The sequence below is a fragment of the Phyllostomus discolor genome, chromosome X (assembly GCF_004126475.2).
Source record: "Phyllostomus discolor isolate MPI-MPIP mPhyDis1 chromosome X, mPhyDis1.pri.v3, whole genome shotgun sequence".
In the NCBI taxonomy this organism is placed as follows: Eukaryota; Metazoa; Chordata; class Mammalia; order Chiroptera; family Phyllostomidae; genus Phyllostomus; species Phyllostomus discolor.
The window spans coordinates 11482433-11501953 of NC_050198.1; the positions used below are offsets into that span (position 1 = coordinate 11482433).

At 41.3% G+C, this 19521-nt stretch overlaps 1 protein-coding gene across 3 annotated transcripts in view; it reads left to right on the plus strand.

Annotated features, from left to right (window-relative positions):
• The window catches only part of POLA1 (DNA polymerase alpha 1, catalytic subunit), a 295823-nt gene that overhangs the window by 53701 nt on the left and 222601 nt on the right, over positions 1 to 19521 (plus strand). The gene's annotated exons all lie outside the window — the stretch shown is intronic.

Here is a 19521-nt window from a genome sequence, read left to right on the forward strand (position 1 = left end):
GTTTAGATTGGTTAGGAAGGCTTCTTTAGGAGGTAACAAGAACAAGACCTAAGTGACATCAGATAGCTGTTTTTTTGTTTGTTTGTTTGTTTACAGTTGTATTAAATCAGAGTGTGGGGGGGCGAGGGGAAGAAATCAAAGAGGATGCCTCTATTTTTGTCTTATAGCTAGTGGACCATTTCCTAAGTTGGAGAAATCTGGAAGAGAGAGATTAAGAGTTCTGTCTTGGTTGTGTTACCTTTGAGATTTGTAAAGATCTGTAGGCTATGCATTGAGTTATTTGCTTTAGAAGGATGGGCCAGATAACAATAGATTTGACACTGTAAGCTCCATTTGCTTTAGCTCCATCTACTTTAGCACTGTTAAAGCATTTGCTTTAGCAAATGGGTTTTTCCTAATTTGTAAAAGAATAGTTATGTTAAACATTATTAATTTCTTTGAACTCTAATGAGCAATTGATTCCTGTCACTGGATTTAAGACTGTTAGTCTTAAGAAGGTAGTGAGTGGCTATGGGCAGAATGCTTGTGTTGGGAGTCTGGACTTAGAATACTCTAGAGCAGGGTTTGGCAAACTACGGCCTATGGGCCAGCCTGCCATCTAATTTTTTAAAGAAAATTTTATTGGATCACAGCCACACTCATTCATTTATGTATTGGCTATGGCTGCTTTTGCGTTACATCAGTGGAGTTGTGTACTCAAGATAGAGACTTGCATGGCCCACCAAGCCTAAAATATTTCCTTCTCAGAAAAATAAGTTTGCTGACCCTGCTTCAGAGCCTAGATCTGCTCCATCTAACAGAACTTTAAGATGATGGAAATGTTCTTCATCTTCTGCACTGTCCGATACAGTAGCTGCCAGGTGCAAGTGGCTAGTGAGCACGTACTATCAGGCTAGTGCCACCTAGCTGAGGAACTGGAGTTTGAGTTTTACTTAATTATACTTATAATAAATTTCACTGTGAATTGCCACATGTGGCTAGTGGCTACTAGAGTGGGTAGCGTAGATCTAGCTGGAACAAACAGGATGTTCAGTGCTGCTCCTCAGTTGGCATCGCTCTCTCAAAGACTTGGCTTAGGGCCCAGGGAGGAAGGGCACAACATGTACTGGACGCCAGTAACATGTGAGAAGTTTTCAGATGCATTATTTCATTCAAACCCACCCACAAAGAATCCATTGATACAGGTGATAATGTTTTCATTTTGCAGATGAAAAAGATCAGCTCAAAGAGGTGTGGTCTAATAAGTGACTATTTTGAATTGGAATGCGTATCTCCCTGATTGTAAGGCTTTTGCTACATGAGGGTTGTCTGTCCCATCTCAGGATGTCTTTCACACTGCTTCTGCTTTATATTTTATGTCGTACTCCTGGAAGATCATCTTTTTTGATAACTGATCTCAAGACACAGGTCTTTTTTACGCGAGAAGATAATGTGTTTTAGGGCTAGTTGAAGTGAGGGAAGGATGTTTTCAGTTTCTTAAGCTAAGTTTATTTTTAAATTATTTAAATTTTCTTTCTGTATATGTATCCAGTGGCTTTGATAGAATACCGTCTTATTTTTGTATTAGGAAATGCACTCACTATGCCCCAACTGGCTGATAATACATGGGTTGACTATTGAGATTGGATCAAGGTTACTCTTAAGTTTCTCACGAGAGGCAATAGTTGACAATTTACTCCCTTGGAGGGTGCCTCTTGCTGTTGGGAAATCCCTGTTGTTACATTTTCTGCATTGGCTCAGAAATCCACAAGCTTAAAAGGGCACTGTTGATAATGATAAGCCCCAAATTTGTCCAGTGATCTCCCCCACTCTCCTAATCCATTGTACTTTATGGGCAATATTTTCATTTAGGTGGATTTTAAACTCAGTTTTTGTTTTTCCATTGTATAAAACATAACAATAACACATCTTAATAAATAAACTATAAAAAAATCCTGCTTTTCCCACTTAAAAAAAAGAAAACAAAGAAATTCAGACAAACCTAGAAATAAATAGATGTGATTTAAATTCTTGGTTTCTAGTTCCCCCTTTTTTTCGCCCCTTTGCTCCTTCCCACAAATTATAAACACGACAACTGTGGAAAGTGGACCTTTAAAGTCATGTGAGGTTAATGAGAAATAATCGTGATGTAGTTGCTCCCTGGAAATCTTATTCTAGAAGATTCAAAGCCACTTACAGAGATGATTTCCTAAAATAGAAAAGGTTGTTAAATGTTGGTGATAATTATTAACACTGGCAGAATGAATGTTCTATGTGATAATCTGTCTTTGGGTTTACTAGTTTTTTCTCTGTATGCTCAGGCCTTTGTGATTTCAAGCATCTTTTGATTCTGAGAGAAATAGGAAGAGTGATGTGTAAAATGATAGTCAGTTGGCTGAGATTTTGGAACACCTTTGTAACTTGATCAGACTGGTCTTTTTGTAATAAGAAGGAGGGACAAAATAATGTATACCTTGAAAAGCCTGTAAGTTGTTTCCTTTTAAAGTCCTTGTAGGATAAATTAGATTAAGGTTCAAGTGGAAATTAGTGAGAAGGAAACCCAGTAGCATGTAATCTGAAAAGATTATAAAATTTTGCATTTGAATATGGATTAATACACAGTCTGGGGAGGCCTCGAAGCGCTGCTCCCTTTTTATTTTTAAGTCTAGCTTGTATGTGTTCAATTTTGTCAGAATCATGCAGCTTTGGCTCTGGTGACCTAATAATTTCTGTAATCAAATGTATTATGGCTGCTAGAGTGTTCAGAGTAATTACTAATTGTACTTTTAAAAACAGGCTTACAATAAAAATGCTCACAGTTGTGTCAAGTGGACATCAATATTGTCTTTTCCTAGGTGTGATCTTTCACACTTAAACTGTTCTGTGATTTTTGATTTAGTTAATGGTTAATGAAATTGTATGGGGACCTGACAGCGTGCAAGTTATTTAAAAAAAAAAAAAAATGAGGTCGATGTTTCCAGAGAAGTAATGTGGAAACTTAGTTGACAGACACTCAAAAGTGAATCTGTTTAAATACCATCTGTGTTTGTGTGTGTCCTCAATGTATGTATAGAGAGGCACAAAAAAGATACCGGGCAAGTTGGTAGCACTAAATGGACACGTATTTTGAACCACATTTTGAACCACCCCGAAAACGGACTCAGTTGTCAAGACTGGTGTGGTAATTGAAGTGATTGTTCACTAGATGGCGATAGACACCCTGCGATCATTAATCAATTAAGGGCTTTATTCTTTGAACAATAGTGAAGGCCATTTAATAACACAAATCTGTCCAAATTTTTGACTATTATTAATTTCAAAACTGTTAATAAAGGCTAACACTGGACCAAAGGATTGGAATAGTCTAAACTATTTAGTGTTTAAAATAATAATGGTTTTTGAATTGTAAGTTTCATTGGTAAGATCAATCATTTAATGTATCAAAACAAGCCAATTCTTCTATCAAACAGCGAAATTCACACTTCTGGCCATGGGGCTACAAAAATGACTCCTTTAGTCACAGTATCAGTGTAATCTAAAGAGAATTGAAATTTTGATGTGTAATTTTGCTTCTTTGAGTTTGTTAGGGTTTTTTTGAGGGAGTTTAAACTTATTCTATACTTACAAGCATACTTATTGCACAATCCTTATTACGTAATGGTAATATTTGTCTTTATGGAATAATTAGTACTTATTGATGTTGCTATTGTTTTATTTCTACACTCTGTTATTTCTATGCCCTTGAGAAAACGACTTATGGTCTGGATTTGTGGTTGTGCCTTAAAGTGAATGCATGCTCTAATGTTTGGGTGTGGAACCTATGCATTTTTATCTTCTCACCCAGGAGGCTGAAATGAGTCTTTTGTCGGCCTGCCGGCCAAGCACTTGTGAACTGCCTAGCTTTCTGTTGTGTATAGCTGAAGTTTGTACGTGTAGAAAATGTATCCTAATCGTGGCATGAACATGGCATTGCAGCTTGGGCAGGCCTTCCTGGGAGTCTCATGGTGATGTACTATCACCTGTCAGGGGCCCTTGGTAATGGCTCTGGGACGGGGCAGGGCGGGGTGGGGGTGGACTTTAGCCTTTGTTGGTGTTGGTAGCAAAAGAGACTGAGTGAAGATGGAGAAACTTGTAAGTCTTAAGGGTGTCTTTCATCTTTATCTGGAAACAACCCAAATTTTCACTTTCCCAACCTTGTTTTGTAAAAAGCTAGTTTTTGGAAAAAAAAATCCAATGCAATAAAATATTATGGAGACAGCCAAAGGCCCTTTTCTCCCCACACTCGGTCATTTCTTTCTCATCTTTCTCAGAGATGACTGCTCTCTCAGGGTTGGTTTTGTCCTTCTGCTCATCATTTTTCGATTTTATAATATCTGTGTGCCTATACATGCGATACATTGAAAGTTTTTACCATTTCTGTGTTGTGCTATACATTTTGTTTGCAGCTTGCCAAAAACAAAAAGTAGGGGGAAAACCCTACTCTGTATACCACATTTGAAGTATGTCTGTGTTGATACATTTTTAGAATTGATTTATTTATGTCATCTATTGTATAATATTTCAGGGAATAAATGTAGCTCAGTTTATTTGTATTTTGCCATTGTCCACATTTTTAGGTTTCCAAGTTTTCACTTGTTTTCTTTTTTAGCCGTCAGCAACAGTGCTGCAATAGACAGAAGAGTGCCATGTGTGCAAGAGATTCTCTAGCGTGTTAACTAGGTGTGGAGTTTGCACACCCACAAGAAGTATAGCATTGATGAGAGCAGTCCTTTGATTTATCATGGGAAGCTACTTCTTTCAAATGGCTGAATTCATACATATGGCCATGTGGCCTATAGTGTTTATATAGTATAGTGTATTTCTGGCCATAATCACTTTGCGTTCTACATTCTTGTTAGCCCTTGGTATTATCAGGATTTTTATTTTTTGCCATTCTCATCAGTATGAAATGGTATCTCATTGTGATTTTAATTTACATTCCTCTCAGTATCAGTTAAGTTGAGCATCTTTTCACATGTTTTAACTCTTCAGTTTTCTTGTGTGACTTGCCCATGTGCACATACCTGCCCTGTTTCATTGCTATTTCCTTTGCCAGATTGGGGAATTTCTCCTTCATTAGTTTTTCAAATAACTTTTCCACTTGTTGCTCTTCTTCTTCTCCTTTTGGTACCCCTATAATTTGGATGTTGGATCGTTTAAAGATGTCCTGGAGGTTCCTAAGCCTCTCCTCATTTTTTTGAATTCTTATTTCTTCATTCTTTTCTGGTTGTATGTTTTTTTCTTCCTTCTGGTCCACTCCATTGATGTGAGACCCAGCTTTCATTCCATCACTATTGGTTCCCTGTGCATTTTTCTTCATTTCACTTATTGTAGCCTGCATTTTTTTCATGTAATTTGCAACCAAAATCAATTCTGTGAGCATCCTGATCACCAGTGCATTGAACTGTGCATCTGATAGGTTGGGTATCTCTCTGTCGCTTAAAAGTATTGCCTGCGGGGCTTTCAAATCTGTTTGAGCTATCTTTTTTTTTTTACGCCCTTTGGTCTGGTCCACACATATGAGGGGCGGAGCCTTAAGTGTTCACCAGGGCGGGGCACCCCAGTCGCTGGATTATGACGTCGTATGTGGGGGCGGGGTCGAGAGGGAACAATGGCGCTTGCTCCGTTCTCTGTCAGACCTCGGTCCCTTCCACTGCCTCCCAAGAGCAAACTGGGCCCCTCTGGTGCCGATTCCCGTGTCGGTGGGCTTGTGCACCCCGTGGGACTTTCTAAGAACCTCTCCTGTGAGGCTGGGAGTCTCTCCCTGTGCACCAACCCCCACAGCTGTCCTTAGTCAGTGCCCCCAGGCTCTATTTCCCAATGCTGTGATCCTGGGTTGTGTGTCGTGCCTTGGTTCACAGTTGCGGCTTCGCTGGGTCTGCCAGTTCCCGCCCCTAGGCCAGGGTCTGCCAGCTGCCGCTTGCGCTCTCAGCGTCCACCCGCTGAGGTCTTGTGTGCCCCGATGCCTTGCCTTATGCACCAAGTCCCAGTGCTCTCTGTTCTCCTGCGCCTTGCCCTGCACCCTGCTACCTGACTCTGCCCCCTACTGGTCTGGATGAATGGGTCTGTTTTAACTTCTTCTGGTTGTTATTCTGTTTCTAAATTGATGTCCCTATCTTGGTTTGGGAGGAGGCACAGTGTGTCTGCCTATGCCTCCACCTTGGCCAGAAGTCCCACTGCCTGTTTTTTAAAATAAAATTTTATTGACACACAGCCATACTCGTTTGTTCATGCTGCATTTGTGCTGTTACAGTGGCAGAGTTGATGAGTGGCCACAGAGACTGGATGACCTGCAAAGCCTAAAGTACATACTTTCTGGCCCTTCACAGGAAGAGGTTGGGGACCTCTGGTCTAAAAGGAAGTCATGTATAATAGAGAAGTCACCCTCATTCCTAACAGCTTTAGTCATAGTAGGTGAAAAATAGAGAAAATTACACTAAAGGAAAGAAAACATCTTTTGGATATTTACAAAATAGAGATTTTTGATGTGTTACTTGTTCTTAGCTTGTCATATGAGAACTTCTCACAACCCAAGTAGGGCAGAGGGAAGGTCTGAATACTCTGAAGTCGTATGCAGCATATATGTGTCTGTGCCTTTGTGCACTTTTGGGTGGGCAGAGAGTGTGTATAGCATTTAAGAGTCTCAAAGGGGACCATGGTGCAACAATGGTAAAGAACTGCTGGTTCTTTTATTTCATTTCTTCCCTCTACTTTTGTAGTTTGAGGGAAAACTTCAGCCTTAAAACTGTGTGCTTTTGTCACCTAAATCGTGGCAGTGTGAAGAATTTTCTTGCCAGACCAGACCCATGGAAACTGTGTGGGTGGTAGGAGGGAAGAGTTCTAATTCTGTCTCCAGAATTTTAATAGCCACCATTAAAGCTACTTTTAACTTCAGCTGACCTACTAAGTTTTTGATTTTTTTTAAGTATGAGAAGATAATTTCTTTTAAGGATGAAATGTAGGTTTCATATATTTTGGCAGAATATATTTGATATTAAAAAGCTATATCCTTTTTCAGTGATCAAAGATTACTTGTCACTTTTGAAGTTGTTTATTTTATAAAATTCTTACCCAGAGAAACTCTTCTCCATTTTTATTATTGTATTTCAGGGATGTTTGAGTTTTGAATTCTTTGTAATTCTTCAAAACTGCTAACATTCGGCTTCATTAATTCACATCTAATCCAGAATTTGTGGTAATGCAGGTAGAATGAGTGGAAATTCTTCATAGTACAAATATTTTTTTGACTATTTATTTTTTCTTCTTAATGAGTTATAGTTGACTTGACATTCTATCAGTTTCAGGTATACAACATAATGACTCAATATCTGTATACACTGTGAGATCACAATAATTCTAGTTACCATTCATCACTACATAGTGCAAATTAATAGTCATTTTGAACTTAGGCTCTTTTCATATACCTTTAAATTCTTTAGAATCACTTATTTCCAGTCAAGTAAGTGGCAGATCATACATACTGATGATGAACTTTTACTAATTAGCATCTACATTTCCTTGTCCATTTGTCTCCTTTCTGAAAATTGATGAAATTGATATTGGTAAATAGAAAGATAAAAAGAGGATGCACTAACTTGGAAATACCCCATGGAAGTCTAGCCCAAATTATGATACTGTACATCCATTAACTCGAGAGAACTGCCATGACAAAAATTTCGAGTAGATAGAAAGATTTATGCTTTATTAGCACAGTGTTGCATCTAGAGACATAAATAAGTGGGTTACACTTAGGCTTTCTTTGAATTACTCTACATACTTGAAAACATTGGCATGTTTATTTCAAAATAGCTACCACTTTAGGCCTTTAAAAATAAATTCAGAATGACCTTCTTACTCTTTCGTAATAGTTGGAAACCAGCACCTCCAAGATGCCTGTACACCTGCCTCTGTGTGCTCTTTTGGGTTTTGGACATTAAAAGGCTTAGGTTTAGGAGGATGCAAGGTGATTGATGTTAGGAGTGGATGTTCGAAGTCTGGCTGGTGAAACAGGCTGGAATCTGTGAGTGTAAGAGAAGAATACTTCAGCAAGGAGATATTTTTTTGTCCTTATTTATCCACTGTATTTACTGAATTTTAGAATGGTTGCCTTATCTTTGTCTTACCTGAACTGTGGGGAGTACAGGGGAGGACCCACTCATCCTTATAATACAAGTTTCTGTCAAGAAGGAACACCCTACATCCCTCCTACACACACATTGTACCTCTGGGTGTTGGTGGTGGAAACAGGTGGTCCCGGGGCTGTGGGCTGGTCTCCCCCGTTTTTCACAATCTTCTTAGTGCTAACCTTAAAACTGCCAGGATTTATTTTGTTAAAGAAAGTGAAATTTTCTTATTCTCAATCTAAATTAGAACTTTTTTTTTTTAAACCCACACATTGGATGTTTTACTATTTGATTTTGGAACGGGTCTGCACACACTAGTATGAACACTTAAAAATTTGTCTTTATTGCCTTGGGGTGTGACTCAGTGCATTGAGTGCTGGCCTATGAACCAAAGGGTCGCTGGTTTGAGTCCCAGTCAGGGCATGTGCCTGGGTTGCAGGCCAGGTCCCCAGCTGGGAGTGTGTGAGAGGCAGCCACACAATGATGTTTCTCTTCCTCTCTTTCTCTCACCCTTCCCATCTGTGTAAAAACAAATAAATAAAATCCTTAAAAAACTTTCTCTTTATTAACAAAAACAGAAGAAAGAAAAGCCCACAGCCTCAAATTGTTTCTGTAGTCTGTAGTCTCCATCTGTGTTCACGTTGTCCGAGATCACGTGGCATATGTTTTGGTGTTCCACCTCACACCTAGGCCTATGCCACACAGGTCCAGGATCACGCTGAGCTAGTAGTCTCCACAGTTAGAGGTGGGTGGATGTGGAGGTGATGCATTTTTAAAAGAGGATCTTGAGATTTAAGCCTGTTTTGAGTTGATAAGAATGATCTGTATACTCAGAACAAGAAAAAGATACTTTGGTCATTTTTACTAGGCACTCTTATTTGGAAAGACAGGGCTGGTATTTTTGTCTCAGTATTTTGCCCATTTTAATTACTGAAACCTCTGGGAATGCGGCTAAGGATGAGGAGATAAACCCTATCAGGCTGACCTTGTGTGTGTGCCTCGGATCTCTGCTGGGATGGATTAAGTTTCATTACTCTGACTCAAATAACATAAACTGAGTCCTGGAAATCTCTTCCTTTCTTCCCATCTCTCACCAGAACGAGGGACTTTCTGTTAACCCAAACTCATTTCCTCTTTCTGCCTATTTGCACATCTTATGTAAACCTAAGTTGGTGTATGTTTCTTGTTCACAAGCCGCGTGTTATTTGACAGGTGTTCTAAAGCTCCTTGCTTTGGCAATGAACCAAGATGACAGAGCAGTAATGATTTAGAAAGTGGCATTCCCTCCTTGTTAAGAGACAAAAAGAAAAGTGTGAATTTATTAACCACTCTTCATCAGTGGCGTAGAAATTGGCATAAGGTTTAATTGTCTGGTTCTGCAGTCCGTCTGCATAGGTAATTTCCTGGATAACACTGTTCTTTAGGAAAGGGGCAATGTCATATAACTTGACTTTTTTTCTACCACGACCTTTCTTCCCCCTCCCTTCACAAATTGCAGATATAGATGGATTGAAGAGAAGGGATCGCTAGAAAACCCAAATATTGACCTTTTCTCTTTTTTCTTTCCCCGTCTGCCCAGGTGATAGATTTATGGGCGACGTGGTCGCACCTGGCAACCTTGCAGATTTCCCATCCCCCAAATGAATCAGCTGCCTCAGTGTTTGAATCTGATGGTGTACAAGGTGTCGCCGCACTGTCGCCTCACTTTAGCCATTCTGGGCACATTTATCACTAATTGGAAGAACCTGCTTTTGGCAGCCTGCTCCATTTTAATGGCTTGAGCATACTTTTCACAACAGTCCAGTGAGATCCTTTAAAGGTACATCTATCTCACATTTGAAAACAAAACGAGCTAGTGGGGTTTATTCTGGCTCAGGACTGGTTAACTGAGGGAAGACTGGAAGAATTAGTGCCTTCTGTGTATATATCGTCCTTTGAGCAGGCAGCACGAGCCTGTGTCAGTTTGCCATGTCATAAATACTGTGTTAAATTACAGTGAGCTGAGTTTGGTAAGTCGTGGGAGTTTTGGGAGGCGGGGAGAATGGCTTTATGTATGTGTGTATGTGTTAAGAAGCTGTTTGATTTTAAGCCAGGGATTCCTGAGCCCTGTAGTCATCGCGTTTTCGACATCTTGTACGTACTTTGAAATTGAGTGCCAGTGTCGCGTTGTTCAGCTGTCCTTGTTTCCTTTTATTATTATTAATTTCTGTGGTCAAATTGGCTTGTTTCCCTTTTAAACTTGAGTCTCAGAATTTAAAACTTCTCTTTGAAAATCAATTCCCTCCCTATTTTAAAAAGCCAAATGAAATAAAATAAAACTAAAGTCAGTCTCTACTTACGTTTTTTAAACAACACCAGAGCATGAGTGATTTCTAGAAATGGTTTATGTGCAGTGTTTGGAATTACTAATTCTTTGCAGGTTTGGGTTTAGTTTTCTATTGCCTATTTTTACTGGCTTTGTTGTTTTATAAATTTAACAAAAAGATTTGTTGTTTTGAGGCTAGTGATGAGATTTTTTTGCCTTGGGGCTGAGAGTTGAGTGGGGGTGGGAGTGGAGCAAAGATATTAGGTTTCTGTCATAATTTGGAGTGTCAGACATTTGGCTATATTTATTTCAGGGGCTTTTCACCCCTGCTGACTTAACCACAGACTATATTTTCAGCGCTGTGCAGGAGGGTGGTGTGCCTTCCGCAGGCGGAGAGGAATGGGGGTGAGGAGGGGGCACTTGGGGAAAGGAATAAGCTCACAGGCTATTAATAATGTGCATTGTTCTTAGGCCACATGTAACATTTCTGTGCTCTGGCCAGCAGGATAGGGCGTATGTGTTATTTAAATTGGACTTCATGGCATGATGTGACAGACAGCTGATAATTGAATCCCAGGAAAAAATCTGGGTACCTCTTCTTTGATGGTGTCTTTCTTGATGGGGCAGGGGAGAAAAAAAACAACTTGTTTTCAGAAGATTGGCTGAGGGCAGGTGAATATATTTAATTCAATTACTGATCCTTGTCTCATAGCCAGAAATTCTTTAAGTAATATTTGCTGAGTGTGTGCCATGAAGGGAAATGGAGACAAATGACATTGCTTGTGCCCTGCAGGCTTGAGACAAAAGCCTTAGATAATGATTCCAGTAAAACTAGGGCTAGAGTTTGGGGGGCCAAACTCGTGATTACTTCCGAGTAAACAAGAAAAAGGATCTTTAGTGGGCTCACAAAACACACAGAAAAGGGTGCATATGTGCTGGAGAAAGCCTGGACCTGGAGACCAAGGGTGCTACGCTTACCCACTTGCTTGTGTGTTTTGTGTGGCTTTGAGCAAGCCCGTCAGTTTGAGCCTCTCTGTTTTCACTTGGCAGAGGGTGCTAGATGATGGTGATTACTGCTGAGCTCCAGTTATGAAGCACCTTAACATAGGAAAGCCCATATACTGCTGTTTTCTTCTGACAACCCAGGGCAAGCATTCATGTGAGGTACCAAGCTCCTAAGTGTCAGGCATGGTGTTGGTGTGTTCGGGGAAACAGTGGTAAATTTAAGTATTCAAGGACCTTGTCCTAATGGAGTTTTCAGTCCGGTAGGTGAGAGCCATTAAGCAAATAGTCAGGTGAACGAATTATGCCATTCTAAAAGAAAATAAGTACTGAGAAAAGGAACGGAAATTTCGGAGTGCTGATAGCAAAGGCCCTGCGAAGAATCAGAGCACCTCGACTGAAGTAGCAGAGGTTTCCTGAGCCAGTGACACTAGAGCTGAGATCTGAAAAGTGTGCACGAGAGTTAATTAGCTGAAGGGCTAATAAGTGTTTCAGGGTGAGGGAGGACATGTGCAGAGGTCCTGTGGTAGGCAGAAGCGTTATGTGGTGGAGGAACTAACAGAAGCTGCTGTATGTAGCTGCAGTGTAGAAAGGAAGGGGAGAGGGACGGGAGGTGAGGCTGGAGAGTGGGCGGGAACGCACATGCAGGCCTTGTAGGCAATACTGAGCAGGGGTGGACATCAGCGGGTTCTGTGCAGGGTGGAGGGGTTGACTCCCATTTGCATTTTGAGAAGACCATTCTGGCTGAGTGAGTTGGAGGGGTCAGAATAGATAAGGAGAAAGAATTAGTAGGCTCTTATTAAAGTATTTGAGGCAAGTGATGGTGGTTACTTGGCTGGCATGATGGCAGTTCAGAGGAGGGAGGACACAGACGTGAGAGAGATGTACGTGAAGAAAATCAGCAAAACCTGGTGATAGGTTGGCTAGGGCTTAGAATAGGGAAACTGTTAAGCACAACTCCTGCCCAACTGTGCAGGTAGACAGATGGCGTGCCTTTCATTGAGGGGAAGAGCACCGGAAGATGACTGGGTTTAGGGCCAGGGGAGGGGAGGATCAGCGGTGTGATCTTGGATGTGTTAATTTTGCGGTGGCAGGATACAAATTTAGGAGTCATTAGTGTATTGCGGTAAATAAGCCACGGGCTTCGCTGAGATTACTCTGGGAGAGAGGAGGGAGCGGGAAGAGAAGGGGCTGAAGGATCCCCAGCATGATGGCTTGCTTAGTGGGAGAGGATGGACTTACATTTGTCTGTGGAAGAGCCAGAAGGAGAAAAGTGGGAACACGTGGTATGGTAGAAGAGGGTTGGGGGTGGGTGGCTGCCAGGAAGAAGCACTGATGAAAGTTTTGAAAATTTTCCATTGAATTTTGGGATGTGAAGGTGATTGTTGATTTCAGCTAGTGCTCTTTGCGCGCAGTGATGGGGGTGAGGCAGAATTGCTATAGGTAGGTATTGTAATTCTCCAAGTTTATAGGTGAGGGATTTGAGACATGGAGAATAGCTTGTAAAACACCTCAGCTAAGGTCACTGTCCTGGGTCCAGGCTAGGCCTGCGGTCCTCGCTCTCCCTGTTCTCCCGGTCTCCCAACCACCTCTAGCGCATGGCTTCCCAGGTGAGCCCCAGGGCATCGCTGCCTAGCTCTGCTTCTCCCTGGGCTGGCAACCTGCCTACTGATTACTTAACCTCTCTCAGCCTCAGCTTCCTTATTTTTAATAATGTTAACTACCCAACAGGGTTGTGTGTTGTGAGAATTAAAGAAGATAGTGTGTGTTAATATGTTGATAAGTGTTAGCTACAAACGAAACACCTCATGCTGTCGTGTCTGCCCTCTCTTTAGAGTGTCTCTTAACCCCATGTGCATTTTTCTCTCACTTGAATGCTGAAGAGTTTACTGTAATAAGGCTGATTTGTATGCTGTTTGCAACACTTTTTTTTATTTTATATATTTTTAAAAATATATATTTTATTGATTATGCTGTTACAGTTGTCCCATTTCCCCCCTTCACTCCCCTCCACCCTGTACACCCTCTCCCACCCACATTTCCCCCCTTTAGTTCATGTCCATGTGTCATAAGTTCTTTAGCTTCTACATTTCCCATTCCATTCTTGCCCTCCCCGTCTGTTTTCTACCTACCATCTATGCTACTTATTTTCTGTACCTTTTCTTCCTCTCTCCTCCTCCCACTCCCCTGTTGCTAACCCTCCATGTGATCACCCTTTCTGTGGTTCTGTTCCTGTTCTACTTGTTGGCTTAGTTTCTTTTGGTTTTGTTTTAGGTGTGGTTGTTCATAATTGTGAGTTTGCTGTCATTTTACTATACATGTTTTTTTTTTAATCTTCTTTTCTTAGATAAGTCCCTTTAACATTTCGTAAAATAAGGGCTTGGTGATGATGAACTCCTTAACTTGACCTTGTCTGAGAAGCACTTTTTCTGCCCTTCCATTCTAAATGAAAGCTTTGCTGGATAGAGTAATCTTCGATGTAGGTCCTTGCCTTTCATGACTTGGAATTCTTCTTTCCAGCCCCTTCTTGCCTGTAAGGTCTCTTTTGAGAAATCAGCTGACAGTCTGATGGGAACTCCTTTGTAGGTTACTGTCTCCTTTTCTCTTGCTGCTTCTAGGATTCTCTCCTTCATTTTTACCTTGGCTAATGTAATGATGATGTGCCTTGGTGTGTTCCTTCTTGAGTCCAACTTCTTTGGGGCTCTCTGAGCTTCCTGGACTTCTTGGAAGTCTGTTTCCTTTGCCAGAATGGGGAAGTTCTCCTTTATTATTTGTTCAAATATTTTCAATTTCTGATTCTTCCCCTTCTCCTTCTGGTACCCCTATAATTTGGATGTTGGAACATTTAAAGATGCCCTGGAGGTTCCTAAGCTTCTCCTCTTTTTTTTTTGAATTCTTATTTTGCTGTTCTTTCCTGTTTGGTTGTTTCTTTCTTCCTCCTGGTCCACTCTATTGTTTTGAGTCCCAGTTTCCTTCCCATCACTGTTGGTTTCCTGTGCATTTTTCTTCATTTCTTATTGTAGCCTGAATATGTTTATCTAATTTGGGACCAAAATCAACCAATTCTGTGAACATCCTGATCACCAGTGTTTTGAACTGTGCATCTGATAGGTTAGCTATCTCTTGGTAGCTTAAAAGGATTAGTTCTGGGGCTTTGATTTGTTCTTCTGTTTGAGCCATTTATTTATTTATTTATTTATTGGTCTGGTCGCACCTGTTACAGTAAGGGGCGGAGCCTTAGATGTTCACCAGGGCAGGGCACCCCAGTCACTGGGTTGTGACGTATGTGGGGGCGGGGTCAAGAGGGAACAATGGCACTTGCTCCTTTCTCTGTGGGACCTCAGTCCCCTCTGCTGCTTCCCCCAAGCAAACTGGGCCCCTCTGGTGCCAATTCCCGTGTGGGTGGGCTTGTGCACGCCGTGGGACCCTCCAAGGACCTCCCCTGTGAGGATGGGTGTCTCTCCGTGCACCTCAGTTCCCACGGGTGTCCTCAGTCAGTGTCCCGAGGCTCTATTTCCCAGTGCTGGGATCCTGGTTGCGCACCCTGCCTTGCTTTACTATCTCGGCCTCACTGGGTCTGCCAGTTGCCGGTTGCCACCCCTGGGCTGGGGTCTGCCAGCTGCCGCCTGTGCACTCAGGGTCTACCGGCTGCGGTCCTGCGTGCCCCGGCCGCCTTACGCATTCCCGGATGTCTTACGCGCTGGTCCTATTGCTCTCTGTTCGCTCCGAGACCCGTGCCTGGCTGCTCGTCTCTGCCCCTCCTACTGGTCTGGGTCTGGATGCACGGGCCTAATTCAACTTCTTAGTTGTCTGACTTCCATTCAGATCAATTTTCTGTCATTTCTGGATGTTATTCTGTTTCTAAATTGTTGTTGTCCGTATCTTGGTTGTGCGTGGAGGTACGGTGCGTCCACCTATGCCTCCATCTTGGCCAGAAGTTCTTATTTTATGGTTTTACTTTGCCATTTCTTCTGTGTTTTCTGCCTTTGTCCACCTACACTAATTTCTTTTCATCTTTTTAATCTTGTCTTTTTTAATCTTCCTCAAAACTCACTTTCCCTGACTGACTTCACCTGACCCTTCTTCAGTCTTTAACATAATGACCTCAGCTTATGTTTACATTCATTTACTCTTGAGTTTGATAAATTTGTTTATTCATTTCTAGTAAACAGATTTAGCCCTGGTTGGTGTGGCTCAGTGGACTGGGTGCTGGCCTGAGAATCAAAGGGTCTCTGGTTCCATTCCCAGTCAGGGCACATGCCTGGGTTGTGCGCCAGGTCCCCAGTTGGAGGCACATGGGAGGCAACCACACATTGATGTTTCTCTCCCTCTCTTTCTCCATCCCTTCCCCTCTACCTAAAAACAAATAAATAAAATCTTTAAAAAACAAAACAAAACAGACTTAGGAGCCTGGAGTGTTTTTCCATGTTCTTGGGCACACAGTGGCAAACACCAAGTATTGTAATAGTATTTAAGAAATAGTTGTCTGTCTTATCACTTCTTATCCCAGTGCTAAGATCCAGTTATTAGTAAGTCTTGCCAACCTTACCTTCAAAATATTCAGATTCATCCACTTTTCTCCCTTGTCACTGTTCAGGCCACCATTGTGACTGGCCAGCATCCCCACAGCAGCCTGCCTTCTACTTTTGCTCCTTCTAATCCATTCTCTACAAAGCAGGTAATCTGTATTTTTAACACATAATTGCATCACGTTGTTTCTAGTGGCTTTTCATTTCAGTTCACTTTGGCCTCCAAGGTCCTGTGTACTACCTACCGATCTACTGCTGACTTCCCGCCCTTGCTTTGGTCTAGCCCCAACGGCGACCATTTTCTTTTAGTTCCACACACAGGTTCAGTTCTGTCCTCCCACGGGGCCCTTGTGCATCTGGGCCCCTCTGCCTGGAACGCTCCGCCCCAGGCTTGGTGCAGAGTTGCATTTTTCTCTCTTCGGGTTTCAGCTTATACAACAGTATGGCGAGGCCTTCCCTGACCTCTCTACATGAATGGATCCATCCATGCCACCTCTCATTTTTAAATTTAAAATTTTCTCCATTATTTTTATAGAATTAAATAACATATTCGTGTAGCCACCTTCAAGAACTAGTACATGTTAAGGCTTTGTCATAACTACTTAAGACTTTTTCTTTAAGTCAAAGAAAGCCTTACAGATAATGTCCTGTGTGCGCCCTTCCCCAGTCTCCTCCTTCCCTGTCCAGAGGCAACTCCTGTTGTGAAGTTGATATGTGTCCTTTTTGTATGCTTTTCTTTTTACCTATGAATATACCCATTTAATGTAGGTAAATATACTTCATGTTTGAGTTAACAACTTGTTTTTTCTCCCAACATTCATATTTCTTTAACTATAGCCATGTTGATACACATACATCTGATCATTCCATTCCATCTGCTCTGGCGTGTTCCATCACATGAGTATTCTGCAGCTTATTTCTCTATTTCTCTAGTGACGGTCATTTAGGTGGTTGTTGGTTTTTCCCTATCATGAAAAGTAGACATTCCTGTTCTTTGTACACATGTGAGTTTCTCTGTCTTGATCTTTTCTTGCTCAGCAGCCTGTGTCATTCCCATTGTGTACTTGCTGACTGACTTCTTTGTGTCTATATTCCCCTTCCTTCTTAGACTGTGAGCTTCAGTAGGGTACGGAGTTTAATTTACTCATCCCAGAGCACAGAGCACCTAGCGTGGGCCTTGGCACATAGTGGGTACTTGGTTGACATTTGTTGCATTAATTCAGCCACCTACTTTCCATCTGTCTTGTATACTTTGTCCCTTTGGTTTTTGAATTTCGGTTTTCAGAGTCGTGGAGAAAGGTGAAGATTGATGAAATGATTTGCCAAGTCCTATGGGTAGTGAATGCACGTGATGCAGTGAACCTGGCACAGAAAGGGGCTAAAGAGAAACAAAGCTTTAAATAACTTGCTTTGGATTAAACCCTTTTTCCTCTAAAAATTTGGAGGTGAGAGATGACATGCAGGCACGTGGACTGGTTTTGGTTATTAAAGGAGCTGGTCGATCAGCTGTGGTCTCCTTCCACATCTGTAGCATTATTTACTGTTACAGAATTTTGCAGGGGTGAGAAGATTTTGTATTTATTTCCTAAAATCATTTTACTTGAAAATTAGAAAAGAACTACTCTCCATCTATCTATTTTTGGAGGAGGACTCGTGGTAGGCATAAGAGACAGAGGACATAGATAACAGACACATGAGAGGAAATTGGACTGTAGATCTTTGAAGCACGATTAGTTAAATCAATGAATTTTTAAAAATTCTATTTTTTATTAGAGTTCACTGAATCAGTGCATGTGTTCTCTGCTTGGTTTTTGAAACTGTTAAGTGTTTCTTTACCACCACAGACTTCAGATTAAACTATTTGATGCTCACATACTAAATTCACATACAAGGGGGAACCCCAAAAAACCCAGAATGTATTTATAAAAAATTGTGTATTCATTTTTACATGTTTAAACTTCATTCACCTTCAAAGTACTCTCCACTAGATGTACAACACTCACCGAGATGTTTTCTTCCACGGTTCAAAACAGGTTTTGAACTTGTCGATTTTGATGCCTCTTAAGTAGTTTTGCTGATTTTTGTTTCACCTCTTCCACATTGGCAAAACTTTTCCCTTTGAGGACTTTTTGCATCCAAGGAAACAGAAAAAGGTTGCTTGGGGCAAGATTGGGTAAATAGTGTGGGACATGAGGGCCAAGCTGTTTTTGGTCAAAAACTTCTGAACACTCAGTGCAGTATGGACGGGTGTGCTTGTAAATCACCCATCAAGAAATGGGTAAACATGAAGGCCTTCAGAAAAATTCACTGAAGCTGAACGCAGCCTCTCACAACAACGCCATCTGGTACACTGACACTGGTACATTCACCTAACAGAGGAAGCCTGTAATACAGGGGCCTGCCCTCTAGAAGATAATTCCAGTTTTGGGCGGTCCCCCCTTGTATAGGGATGCAAGAGCAGTTCATAGGAACAAACATTTATCTGCACTCCTATGCTATCCTTAAAACAGATTGCTGCTTTAACCACAGCTTTGGCCTTGTTTCCGGTAGAAGGTATCTCATTTTGTCCTCTAGGAGCTTGTGCAAAAAAACCACTTGCTAATAAATTGAATCACTGTAAACTATATTTGGAGATATTTATTAGAAGGGAAAAATATAGCTATGCTCATACCTCCTAATTTATTCTTTTCAGTTTAATGTATATTGATTCTGTCCTCACCCACACGGTTCATTGTGGCACACGTGACTAGCTCTTGACTTAGGTTGGGGAGCAGTTATTATGAACTCCCCAAATGAATTAGAATCTGGTCTTACTTTCCCCTCTGTGTGTCAGTAGTAAATAATTAGACATACAGTTCAGTTATGGATAATGATAGCTAAGATATATTTAAGCATTTAATGCTTGCCAGACACCGTTCTAAGCACTTTATACTAATAGTAAAAGCCTACTACAACATATAAACTGAATTGTAAAAATGTTTTTCCAATTGCATAGAAGGTAGGAGTCATGTTACAGTGAGGTTTATGAAAAATAGTGTTTTTCGATTTGTTTTCTAGCGAGTGTGTGTGTGTGTGGTGGCGTGGAGGAGAAAATGTTTTCATTTATTAGATCTATAGAAATGTACTGAACTGAGAAAATCTAAATGGTCTTGAGCCTAGTTATTTCCTAACATCCTGCCTGCTCCTCATCTACCCCCTCGATGAAAGCTTTAGCCTGTTCTGTAAATGGGGGCTGGGTGGAGGATGGCAGGCAATCCTCCATTGAGTTAGATCTGAATTTTCCTGGTTGTGAGGCAAGTTAGCGTGGGGTTTTATTCTATGATCTCTATTTTATAGACAAGAGAACTGAAGTATGGATTGCCCAAGGGCCAGTGAATCACAGAGCCGTAATTCAAATCCAGGGAGCCTGAGCATTGTTAACCACCCCCAGTGTACATTGTCTGCGTGTTTTTGAGAGTTTGTCTATGCAGCAGACATCATGAAATGCGAGAAAATAGTGTCATACATTCACAGTGCTTGGAGCCATTTTTGTTTGAAAGGATGT